The sequence below is a fragment of the Carettochelys insculpta genome, chromosome 20 (genome assembly GCF_033958435.1).
Source record: "Carettochelys insculpta isolate YL-2023 chromosome 20, ASM3395843v1, whole genome shotgun sequence".
NCBI lineage: Eukaryota > Metazoa > Chordata > Testudines > Carettochelyidae > Carettochelys > Carettochelys insculpta.
This window is the reverse complement of record NC_134156.1, coordinates 8,463,102-8,475,851: the sequence shown is the minus strand read 5'-3', so window position 1 is coordinate 8,475,851 and position 12,750 is coordinate 8,463,102. Positions and strand designations below refer to the sequence as shown.

Sequence of the window (12,750 nt, the reverse complement as noted above, 5' to 3'; positions counted from 1 at the left end):
GACAGAATCCCCTAGAGGATGCTGCTTTCAGCTCTCATTCTTTGGATCTAAATTTCTCAATTCCTTTTATGTCTTTTGTCTCATTCAGGTCTCCACTGTAGTCTATGCTTATGTGCAAGTCTGACTTGTCACAGGCATAATTACAAATCATTACATAATCATCAGCCAATCAGCTGTGTCCACCTCTGAACAATGCAATAGTCTTTTATGCAGGGACAGATCTGAACATATGCCTCCTTGTGAAGTGGGGGTTGCACCCCTGCGCTCTATAAATTTGACTGACCTGGTAGAGGGGAGGGGACTAACTACCTAACTAAAGGGAGGTTGTATAAAATCCCTTGTCTCTGCCTATGTGCTCCTTCCACACCTAGCTCTTGAGATAATTAGTACAAAGAGAAGTTTTGTAGTTGGCTGACTGCACTTGATGGCCCCTTTGTGTACATCCCCTTTTCACAGCCTACCCAGTATAGTTAGATTCCCTTGTGCTTTTTGTGGGTAAAAGCAGGGCAAAAGATGTCTGTCTGTTGTTTAATAGAAAGATATGCCTGGGAACGCAGGAACGCCGGGGGTGTGTGAACGGGGAAGGGGGCGCTGAGGCTTTGCGAGAAAGTACCTTTAACTCCAGTTTGGAGACTAGCTGGATCCCACTGGTGTGAATTCGGAGTTGCCCCGTTTACACTGGGGCAGTTCGGCGGGAGCGGGCTGGGGGACCAGGATCCAGCCCCGCATGCTGGGCTTTCCCCCAGGGACCCTCTGCTCCCCGGGGAGGCAGGCAGGTAAAGCGAGGTTCGGCGGGGTGGGCGGGGGCGCCGCGGCTCATTAATATTAATGAGTCCATTGGTCCTCACTCCCGTCTGAATATCAATTCGCTTGTTCGGAGCCGATTGGTTGGTAGCGGGTGGGGACGTTCTGAATTATTCATCAGCGTTTGGGGGCGGTGTGGCCACGCCCCCTTTTGATTTGCATATCCGGGGAGCCCCGCCCCCTGCCGGAGGTATCGCTGAAGGAGAGGAGGTGGCGGCCGCGCTCGCGGAGGAGCCCGTGGCCCGGCTTCAGGGGATACCACAGCCCGCGGCCTGCGCCGGGCCGGGCCGGGCCGTGCCCCTCAGGTGAGCACCGGGCCAGGCGGCACAAAGAACCCCCCCGCCCCTCTCCGCGCCGGGCGGAGGCGTAGGGCCTGGCGCGTCTCCACCCGCCCGGGGTCGCGGCTCTGCGGGGCCCTCACCTGCCCGGGGACCCACCCTGGGCCTGGGAGTGGGTGGGCTGCGGCCGGACCGAGGCTGGCGCCCCGGCTGGGGGCGGGCCTGAGGCTGCCCGTGAGCTCGGCCTCGCCTCGCTGTGAGACACTCCCCTGGGCCCGCTGCCCGAGAGGGGACGGGGAGCGCCTCAGGTATGCGGCGGCCGGGGCTTCAGGGCGGGAATCCCCGCGGGGCGGGGCGGGGCGCTGACACGAATCTCTGCCCACTCGCTGCCCTTCGGCCGGGCAGTGCCCCCGTGGGGCCGACTCCCCCCACGGGCCGGGCTCGCGCCGCCTCTGCACAACAAAGGGCCGCGTAGCTTGTGCCCTCTGGAGCCCTGGGGCCTCCCCCGAGCGTAGCCTCCCGCCCCCTGCAGGGCGAAGCTGGGTTGTCCCAGCCGGCCCCGGAGAAGGGCGCCTGGCGAAGGAAGGGACTTGTCAAGCAGGCAAGACCCACGTGCGATGGTCTCGTCTATTGGCGAGAGTCAGACGCATCGTGCGAAGATCGGGGCTGGGGAAAGGCGGGGGTTGCGAGATCAGGGTGAAGCTTAAGCCGTTTGTGCGTTGCGATTCAGTGAAAACCCCAGCCCTCTGAAGTCTGAGGAGGTGCCTGTGGCCTATCAGGAGACATGTACCTGTATTCCTGCCAATGGTGGAATAGCGCAACCGGTGATGTGTTAATAAGTTACCAGAGTAATTATTTTTGTTGCCCCCTTTTCCCAAGACCAGAGGGTGTCCATCACGTGACATTCCTGAGTCCTCCCCCTCTTTTTGTCTCACTCCAGTGCTGGAGTTGAGGCGCTTACCTCTTCTGGGTGATGTCTATGCTGTTGAATTGCTTATGTAGACATTTGGCTTGACCTCTGGGACCCTCCCCCTTCTCAGGGAGTGCTAAAGACCAAATGTATGCCCTACAGGTAACAGCCCCCATCAGGAGTCTGCTGGCATAGGCTCTCTTTGGGTTTTTGCTTGCAGTGCAGACAAGCCCCTTGCTTTGTCTATACCACAGAGTTTTTAGCAATCCTGCCATGTTGCTATAAGTTGGGCGGTGTAGCTGCTGTTTGTTGACTTTCTTGTTGGCAAAATACTTCCACTCAACGCCCCCCACCCCCCAAAAGTTGTTTACGTTGGCACTTGCTGAGGTGAAATATGTTTGTCTTTCATTGAGGAAGGACTGTGTGTGGTTCCAGTTCAATTGCCGCTGTAGATGTAGGCCTAGATTTCTAGCTTCTTTCTGCAGCCCGGTGCTCTTGGAGTTGGAGTCATTGTCTTCTGGCTGTCCCCACCTTGCCACAGCCTGTCTTCTTGGGATAGTTGGAAACCACTGGTAACTTTTAAGCCACGTGGCTGCTGCTTACTATAGAAATGCTCTCAAAATTGACACCCTAGGTGGTTGCCTATCCAGCCTATGACTGAAGCAACTTCTTGATAATGCTTATGCAGGATGCATTTTGGAGTGTTGGACATCAGCTTCCTCTAACTTTTGTTAAGATTTCAAGCATTAGGTTTTTGCTCCCAGCAGACTTAACTTACTGCATTTGCTCTTCAACAGATATGTACCTATCAAAACAAAAAGGCAGTCCAGTAGCACTTGAAAGACTAATGGAAGCTCACCACCTAATAAATTATTTTGTTAGTCTTTCAAGTGCTACTGGACAGCCTTTTTGTTTTGATAGAATATACACTAACACTGCTATCTCTCCATTAGATGGGTACCTAATTACTGTAGGCTTATCACTCAATGGAGTGTCTCACTTGCAACTACATGAAACCTCAGTGCTTTGCTGTCTAGCTTGCCTAGTTTAATTGTTCATTGATTATGGAATGATTCATGGTTTATATTTCCCTGATGCACAGATATTAATATTGGGTTTTATGTGTGGGTTTAGGTCAAGTATAACCATCTGCCCACTTAATTTTTCTTTCCAGGGGCTACCTAGCAGTAGATTGTAGGTGATATAACATTGTGTCCTTAGGCACAGGGAATAATGTAATACATTAAATTAAACAAGCTCTTTGCCCACTGACATTCTGAAGTGTCCCTGCTTCCAATAATTTTTCTTTGTAGGTCTTCAGCCTTGTTACCTAGGGCTCTATGTCAGTGGTGGGCAACCTTGTGTCCCATGGACTGTATGCGACCCAGTAGGGTTGTATGTGTGTTCCTTGAGACATTTTGTTGACAACTTTATGGGGTGAACACTAGTAAATTTCTGCTGGCTTCTGTCCATGTAGGTTTTTTCCCCCTACTGGTATTACTAAAGTTACACACGTGTAAAGCAATAGCATGTGACGTGAGGGATGTACTGATTGCTGTGCACACTTTCTGCATCCAGTCAGAGTGCTTCTGTGGTTCATTTGGCACACCCCACAAATTCTATTTAGGTAAATATAGTTAGTGAAACTACTTTGTCCTGGGAGACCATCTTGGTTATGACAGTCTTGCGGCCCACTGAGACTGAGGGCCACTCGTGTGGCTGAATCACTAGTCTAAGTTGCCTATTGCTGTTCTAAACTGCGACTAAGTAGAAATGATAAAGAGCAGGTAGTTGTTGACCCTTTGGGGTGCTTGGTTAGTGTTTGTGTGAATCCTTGCTTATAATGGACTGGGTGTGGAGTGTGTTCAATTTAATTTTTTCCAAATTTATGGTAAGATTTGTAACTGCTTTTTGGACTGCATTTCACATGCTAGAGGGTAACCATTGGGTAGCATAATGGGAGTCTGTTCCTGCGTTCTGTTCCATATTGTTAAATCTCCCACAGGAAGTCAGTGGCACAAGGCATGTAAATGCTCTGCGTCCAGTTTCTCATCTGTTAACTGGGATATCAATACTTTAATTCTGTGTGATGCGGCTTAGGCCGGGTTGTCCATAAAATTTAGATTAACACAGGTACAACATGTGAAAAATCTCTGTCAAGAGCACCATAGCTATGCTGACTTAGCTTCTCATGTAGGTACTGCTAGCTCAAGGGAATGAAGCTTCCGTAAACCTATCATTGCTCAGGGAGGTGGAATTTCTACTGTGGCAAGAGAAATCCTTTCTGCTCCTGTGCCCAAATTATTGGGATTACAGTGCCATAGCTATGTGGCTGTAGCAATGTAGTGTAGACATGGCCATAAATCAGTTAGTCTCTGAAACATGCTGTGTTTTTACTAGTGTAGAGGCTATTTTGTTTTGAAACCGCTTGCATGACATGGAGGCTGCAAAGGAATACAGGAAGTTTGGACAGAATTTCTAGGCTCATAAGGCTTTGCATCTTTTTAGTAGTTTTTAGCATTGTGCTGTGGTAGTGTATGAACTTGCATGACCAACTTCAACCCTTTTCCTTTACTTTATAAGGTTGCCTTGAGAACCCATCCGCTTGAACTTCAAATCTAATGGTGTGTGTGAGTATGTTGTAAGAAGCTGGGACAGTCTGCTGTTGCATTTAATCACTGACTGATAGGCTACACTCACATTTGTAGAAGTTAAAATTGGCCTTGGTGGGAGAACCTGTGCATCCTTCTGTCCTCCTTACTAGTGAAGAGCTGTTCCTTGCAAGACAGTTCTTAGCATGTTCAGTTTTCTCCCAACTCTGCTTTCTGCAGCTGTTCCTTTGTTCAGCTTCTTTGCTGCTTTGTAATACTGCCCACTCTTTTGCAGTGTCTAGTTGTTACTGTAGCTGATGGGATAAATTGTAGCAGAGTGGATAGAAATAGGGTTTTTTAAATTGGATTTTATGTAAATCAAGTAGGATCTTTTTTAAAATTACGATAGTATATGTTAATGTATAAATTTACAGTAATCTATGATCAATTGGTTCTAAAATCATGAAGGACATTGTTTCTTGTGATCATCTGTTCATTATGTTAACGAAAAGTGATTTTTGTGGTGTTGCTTAATAAATCATTATTTTAAATGAAAACATATTTATAAACACTATGTATTCAGGTCATTTAAAGTAGTTTTATTTAATTAAGCTCCTTTGAAATGCTGTGGAGTTTCTGGCAGTCAGTGGATTTGAAATCTCATCCAATAGTGCTTGACCAAAACATAGGTTAAAAAAAAAATCAATCCTCTAGTAAATAGAAAATGGTGAACATAAATACGTGTTTTTTTTAAAAAAAAAAAAACCTCCGCAAAATGTAAAAATTAAGGATTGAATAAATGTCAGTGAAGCTAATATTATTGCTTAAATAAATGGGTAGAAAGATTGTGTCTTCCTGGTTTGCAATAAGAAGCACAACTTTTAGTGTAAAGGCTATATTTAGTTGCAGTTCCATCATGTTTAAACGGTTATCAGTTGATGATTAAGCAACCATTCTTTAGTACAAATTAAATGCAAAACACAATTAAAATCAATTATTTAAACCAAGGCTTCCTGCTTATTGATTTAATGCATTATTAAAATAGATTATGTAAATCAAAGCAATTAAAATAATGGCTCTACTGGGTCAGACTGAAGGTCCATCTACCCACTATCCTGTCTTCTGACAGATAACACACCTGATGCCCCAGAAGGAGTGAACAGGACAGGTAATCATGAAAGTGAGCCTTCTCCTGATGTCCATTTCCAATATCTGACAGAGGCTAGGGATACCATTCCTGCCTAGCCTGGCTAATAGCCATTGGTGGACCTCACTGCCCTGAATTTATCTAGTTCTTTTTTGAACTCTGTTAAAGTCTTCACACCTTCCTCTGGCAAGGAGTTCCACAGGCCTACTATGCACCTTGTGAAGAAAACCTTCCTTTTGTTAGTGTTAAGCCTCCTACCCATTAATTTTGTTTTCTGACCCCTACTACTCTTATTATGGGAACAAATAAATAACTTTTCCTTATTCACTTTTTCCTTACAAGTCATGATTTTATAGACCTCTATCATATTCCCTGTTAGTGTCCATTTTTCTAAGCTGAAAAGTCCCAGTCTTTTAAATATTTTTTTCATATGGCAACCTGTTCCAAACCCTAATAATTTTTGGTGCCCTTTTCTGAACCTTTTCGTGTGTGTGTGTGTGTATACACACACACACACACTTTTTCTGAGATGCACAATGACTTCTGTATGCAGTATTCAAGATGTAGGCATACCGTGGATTTATATAGCAGCAATAAGAGATTCTCTAAAATCAATCCACCCTGAGCTATAGTCAGTAGCCATGTCAAAGATGGCAATTTAAGTTTTAGAATACAGCAAGAAGGATTGTCTCAGCAAATTATCTTAACCCTTTTTTCTCCTAAAAAGCAATACATGGTGTGCTTAGATCAGTTGCCATTTCACATTTGAACCACCTCTAACAGATTTTATTATCTGTCCACAGAGAGTTGAGCTCGCTTGAGCACAATAACCTTAAACATTAGTAGGTGAGTGCAGCTTCCTTGCCCCCCCAATGTTGGATTCTTAATTCTTCAAGCCTTCTGTGGCAGAGCTGGCCCTAATCTTCTGTGATTCTAGATGCAGAGATAGAAATAACACATGGGGGCTGGGGGTGGGTGAATCCCATTTGGAGGGCAAGAGACAGAGGGAGAAGGAAAAACAAGCCGGAGACCAAAGACCTTTAGAATCTGTACGCGGTCGTGATATGCCCTAGAAATTTTGCCAAGCTTTGAATTATTGTCAAGGGGAAGGTTGGAACGTGAACAAAGACTATTTAGGAAGCGTACCCTCTCACCCCTGTTCTACTGCCTCCTTCTGTGCTCCATGTGGCATATGCGCCTGTTGGAAAATGTTTGTTATCTAAAAGTCTGTCTGATGCTAATAGCTGTCTGTGTCTCAGTATTGAGTGGAAACAGGATTGTCCCGCTGGTTGAACTCACCCTGCCACACTGAACAATGTAGCGCTTGTGGCCAAGTCTAATTGAGTGCAGCAGTGGAGGGCATCCCATATTTGTCTAAGCATGGAACCAAGGATATGAAAGGAGCTAACTTTTAAATGGCCCATTATGAGCCTGACTGCATGTTGCCTGTCTGTGACGTGTTATGTTCTAATTTGTTCACAACCAAGATGGGCCAGAATCTGGGGTATTGTTACTTGCAGATGGACTGACCTTAGATTCTGTTTATCTGAGAGAAATACCCAGAGAAGATGTAGTGCTTCCAATGAGCGCACAGCTTCTGGTAAGAGGCTGATCTTGCATTTTCCCATAGGTTTTAATGTCCTGCAGGTTACAGCAGTGTCAGCTGCACACAAAGCTGACATGGCAGTGTTTCCCAAAATTAAAACATTTGTGTACCCCTTTCGGGACTTCAGCCTTACCAGCGTACCCTCTCTCCCCATATCATCCCAGTGCTTATCTCCTGGATTTTTTTTTAAAGTAATTTATTTTCTGCCATGTGCCCCTTGAAATCCTTTCGAGTACCACTGGTGGTACATGTACCATGCTTTGGGAAGCACTGCTTTGGTGGTTCAACTCTGGCTACTATTGGCGACAGTAGTACTGGCCACATGGTGTCCGCACTGAAAGATATTTGTCTTTGTGCTATAACTGCAGAGCACATTGGGCTGCAGTTTTATGTCAAATATTAGAGGATGTTTGAGACAAATTGGACTGGCAAAAAGGAAGTGTGCACCTGTGAGACAAGATGTTATAAAATATGTGGAATCTTCATTCACTTTGGCAAATCTGCTTTGACTGCAGTGGGAACAGTGCATCAGTTAGCCAGGGGATGCACCTTAGTGCCGGTTGCTATTAGATTCTTTGATGCCAGCTATTCATAAGGTTCTTAGCTGGTTTAACAGGTCAGTGTGGTCTGGATTCTGAATACTACATCTCTTAGGATAAGCATATGTAAGCAGCATGTGTTAGATGCAATGAATCATTCCTAAACTTTGTTACAAGGCATGGGCAATTGCCTTAATCCTTTCTACCAGAAACCCGCTCTTTCCTTTGTCGTCTTGCTTTTATTTATTGTATTTGTCCGTGCTGCCTTTTTGGCCATACTCGTAAAACCAGTTACTTTGAACTAGTTACTTCAAGTTTCTGTGTGGGTTTTCCTGGTTTCACAGTCCCAGGCCACAGACACACCCTTTTCCATTTTTACTTCCCCGCTCTGGCTAATGCCAAAATCACTGCATATCAGGATGCACTGATTTTTAAATCAACTTACCAGAAAACCCCCTAAGGCTGACGAGTTAGAATGCACTTCATTTTGGAGTATGCCCCATTGACTTCACTGGCACTTCTGTTTTTTTGAGAAAGCAAGTATAAATTGGGGTTCCCTTGGAAAAGCTAAGTTATGCTGAAGTAAAATAAGGAATAGACTTGTGCCATCATTAAGGTCTGTGGCCACAATCTTCCAAAAGAAAGGGCATGTATTATGTCCTAAAGTGAGACAATAGTAATCAGTGGCAACTGGCAACTCTAGATTTATTACTGCAGCTTTCTGTATTGTGTACTTGAGTGAAAGATTATAAACCTAGTTAAATAACTAAACAGTAAGGATTACCTAAACTAAACATTTTTCTGACAGCAAACAATGTGGGAATTTACTTGTCAAATCACACTGCTACTAAAAGGCATAGAGAGAGTCTCAAAAAGTGACATTGTAAAGCGATTTAAGTTACTAACCAGTTGATCCACTCAGCCATATCCACATCTTCATCCACATAACTTTCTCCCAATAAGCGTTTTTCCTTATGACGTTTTGTTCTTGCAAATAGGTCTTGCATCATCTTACACAGTTTACACTTGACGTTTGTTTTTTATCCAGGGAACAAATTTCTACAAAGTACTCCTACAAAATATTACTTGATAGAGGTCTCTCTTTTATGTACAGAAGCCATGATGTGCTTTTGTCACAGAAGAACTGTGTGTGGGGAGAATATAGGAAGCTCTGTGTGTGTGTATATGCTGAATGTCTTCCCTTTCTTTCTAGTCCACTCCATGGATCGTCTCTATGCTACCTCTGTCCTTTTGTTTAAGACAATGTCTTAACAAACCCCTCTGCCATGTTTGGCCAAGGTCCACCACCACATAAGTGCAGAACAAAAACAGTCTTAATCAGACTGTCTTCCTTTGCACATGTTACTTTCTAGTCTGAGAGCCAGCAGTTGAAAGCCCAGAACTTTCAAGAAGCAAGAGTTCCTAGTTAGGCTGGGTAGACTAGGCCAAGGGTCAGCAACTTTTCTGAAGTGGAGTGCCAAAATCTGACCTTTTGACCTCTCTATGCAGTAGACCCCTGACTTATGTGGAGGTTGCCTTCTTTGCAACCTTCCCTGTAGGCTGAATTTTTTGCATAACTCAGGAGCTAGGAAAGGGACCAGTGCAGCAGTGCTGGTCAGTTTCCAGTCTCCTGTGAGCCAAGGAACCTAGCTCACAGCTCTCCACTGCTCACAGGAAACAGCAAGCCAAGGGGAGACAAGAAACTGACCTGGCACCAACTCTGGTTGCTTTCCTGGCTTCCACAGTGAGGTATGGAGCCAGGTACAGCTTCTCCCCAGCTGGGGGAGCCAGGTGGGCAGACAGCCGCACAGAGGTTTTGAGTTGTGCCTAACTCATGTTCATGTAAATTAAGCACAACTCAAAATTGGGCATTTTGGGGGGTTACTGTATGGCCTGAGTTCTGGTGATACTTTTAAAAGTCACCAATAATCCTACTTACAACAGCTTCATTAATAAATTAAAGTGCAGAGATTTACCATGTAGGTGGTGGTTGGTGGCATTAGCTGGTGTTTTGTTAATCCACAGGCTTTGAGCAAGCTCCCAGTTGTGTGGGGGAAGAGAGGTGGGGCCGAGTTCTTGCCGCCTGTGCTGATGAAAATCAGCTTGCATACCTCGCTTGGCACCTGTGCTGAGGGTTCCGGACCCCTGGACTAGACCCATTAATTCATATTGTGAGACTGTAAGTATATGTGTAGTATGTTCGTGATGAGATTTAGTTGTAATGGTTTTTGAATAAAATATAGTATTTTTAAAAAAAAACTATTTAAACTCGATTTATTTTTTATCCATTGTTGCATATGGATGTGATACTCTGTCCTTTCCTTGCACAGTAGGTTGTTGCTTCTATGGCTGTTGCTCACTTTTTACTGTGTGCCTAATGTGCATCAGGTTGCATGTGACCATGATTCATTATCAAATTTGGTTCAGTGGTTAGATCATTAACTTCCCTGGCTTGGGACATGTACTTACAGAGAGTGCAATGTGAAAGCTGAGTTGAGGAGAGCCGTATACTGAGATGCTTGATTCTTCTGTGAGAATTGAATCATGCAAACATGGTGAAAGGGTTTGTTGCATGGGTGCTAACGTTAGACTTATTTGGTGTAGTTTTTCAGATGGCCTTGCAGTGACTTTGTTTTTTAAATATATTCCTGCTTTTTGGCCATGCTCCTCTCCCCTTTTATTTTGATAGTCCCTGCTGTTAAGGTTCTTTGTCAGTCAGCAGGGCACCATTTCTTCACACCTGTTTGTGCTCTGATGGCTTTAGTTTCCTTCCCAGTCATGCAAATTTACCAGGCATCTCATGTTTACTCTCTCTGTCAGTGGAGAAAAGGCAGAGAAGAAATCATGCAAGAACTTCTAAAAATAATTAGAAAGCTGCAAGTGTAGTTGTAGCTGATTTGGTCCAAGTTTATTAGACTTTTATTGCAGCAGCTTCTGTTGGGATGAGACAAGCTTTGGCACTACATGGAATTCTTCTTCAGCTATGGAAAGATAAGTACTGCAGCAAGATGGAATGTTGTTTAACATAACAAAAGAGCAGATATGTAGCACTTTAAAGACTAACAAAATGGTTTATTCGGTGATGAAGTAGGTCTGTCCCTCACAAGTTCATCACCGAATAAATCATTTTGTTAGTCTTTAAAGTGCTGCATATCTGCTCTTTTGTTTTGTTGGAGTACAGACTAACATGGCTACCTCTCTGTTACTGTTTAACGTAAGTCATTAGTCCCCTTGCAATATGGGCTATTCAAGGAAAGCTGGCAGTTAGGTGATGCCTGCTAATATGTATGAATGCTGGGGGAGGTGAGGAGATCATGGTGGGTTCTGTCCTTTTGTCTGTGAGCCTGAAAATATACTGTTTTGCTTCATTAGAGACGTTGCAGACTGTATTCTGGGATTATCCTTGGGTAATTGCTTATAACCCTGACTTTTAAGGAAGGAGTTGCAGTTTTTTGGTACCTTTTGAATCAGACCTGATGTTGATGTAATAGTAATGGCTCTCTGACCTATTTATGCACTATCTTGGCCTGTTCTAAGCTTCTGCCAGAATTTTACTGCTATACCTGCTTGATCCATCCCCTTGCTTCCTCCTTCCTTAATCAGTTCAAATGGTGCTTTGCCCAAACCAACGTTCTCCATGATAAAAACACGAGAGCATACTAACTGCTAGAGGTAAGTGAAGGAATGCAAACCCAGCCTGTACATTGGGATTACACTTTGATGTCTGACCTGCAGAAAAAAGAGCTGCTCACTCACTAGAATTTGCTGATCTTGTGAGTTTTGTACTTCTAGCTTGCTGTTTAAATTTACACTTCTGCTGGCCTTGCTGGGAGATGTAACAAAACCCTCCTGGAGTGACCGGCTTATTTATGGCCTCTGGTGACCTCATTATTGTCAGGAATGCAGACATGGATTCCCACTTGTTTGTATAAAAGTTGGGGCAGTAGCCTTGGCAGGCTCTTGATGCCTCTTTCTCCAGCTCATCATGGACAGAGAACTTTAAATTACTGGTCTAGCTCAGTGAGTTGAATGCCATGTCCCAGGCATTGTGTAGTGTGTGGGTCACGTACGTGTGTGTGTTTAAAAAAAAAAAAAAGGCACTTATTCTTTATGGCACGTTCTGGCATTCATTTTAAATGTTCTGCAAACTTCCCTGTGCTCCATGTATGTACACAACTCTTCCTTGGGAAAAGTCCATGCCCTAGGTCTGATCTTGAAGTTCTACCCATTTGCTGTACTCCTTTCTGCCCTGGATAGTGCCTTAAGGTTCTACTTTTACCACACTTGACCAATGCTAGAATCTGTGTCCTGTTGTCCCGAGTGCTATTTCTGGTATGTTAATGCAGGGCTGTTTATGAGCCACTTGGTGCACCTAATACAAAAGTAAAGTATTTGTGCCGTAGTAGAGTTACAAGGTACAGGGAGCTATACTGTTGTGTAGCACTGCACTGAGGCACAGGTGTAATTCTTTTTCCCCTCACTCATTTAGTAGGGGATTGAGCTTGATGTTTTGCAAGAGAGAGCTAATAATTAATCTAACTACATTTCAGGCAATACTAGCTCTTTATGCTATACCCACGAAAAGCCAACCTAAAATGTTTACTTTTCCTTTCCTCATTTTAATAGCCCTAGGGTTGCCTGGGGTAAAAACTGATACTGGTCAATGCTGCCACTAACTCTCTGGCTTTTCAAGGTGGTTTCTTTTAAAGTAATGACTTCTGCAGTATCCTTTTTGCTTTCTATAACTTTTCTGTCTTGGACAAGGTCAAGTGAAGAGATTAAAAAAGTGCCAAAGTTTAAACTGCATTGATTGGTTTTATAAAAGCCACAGGAACTCTAGAATTAAGCAGCATGAAAAGGAGGATCTGGTTTGCA

General features: G+C 44.1%; 1 protein-coding gene across 3 annotated transcripts in view; it reads left to right on the top strand.

Annotated features, from left to right (window-relative positions):
• The first annotated feature begins 978 nt into the window (after window positions 1–978).
• The window catches only part of LLGL2 (LLGL scribble cell polarity complex component 2), a 53,678-nt gene continuing 41,906 nt past the window's right edge, over window positions 979–12,750 (top strand). For 2 of the 3 annotated variants that reach the window (XM_075014413.1, XM_075014410.1), the window contains exon 1: window positions 979–1,109. The gene's annotated coding sequence lies outside the window, so the exon portion shown is untranslated. Of the gene's footprint in view, window positions 1,110–9,900; window positions 10,055–12,750 lie in introns of all 3 variants that reach the window. The other variant, XM_075014411.1, reaches the window with a different exon arrangement.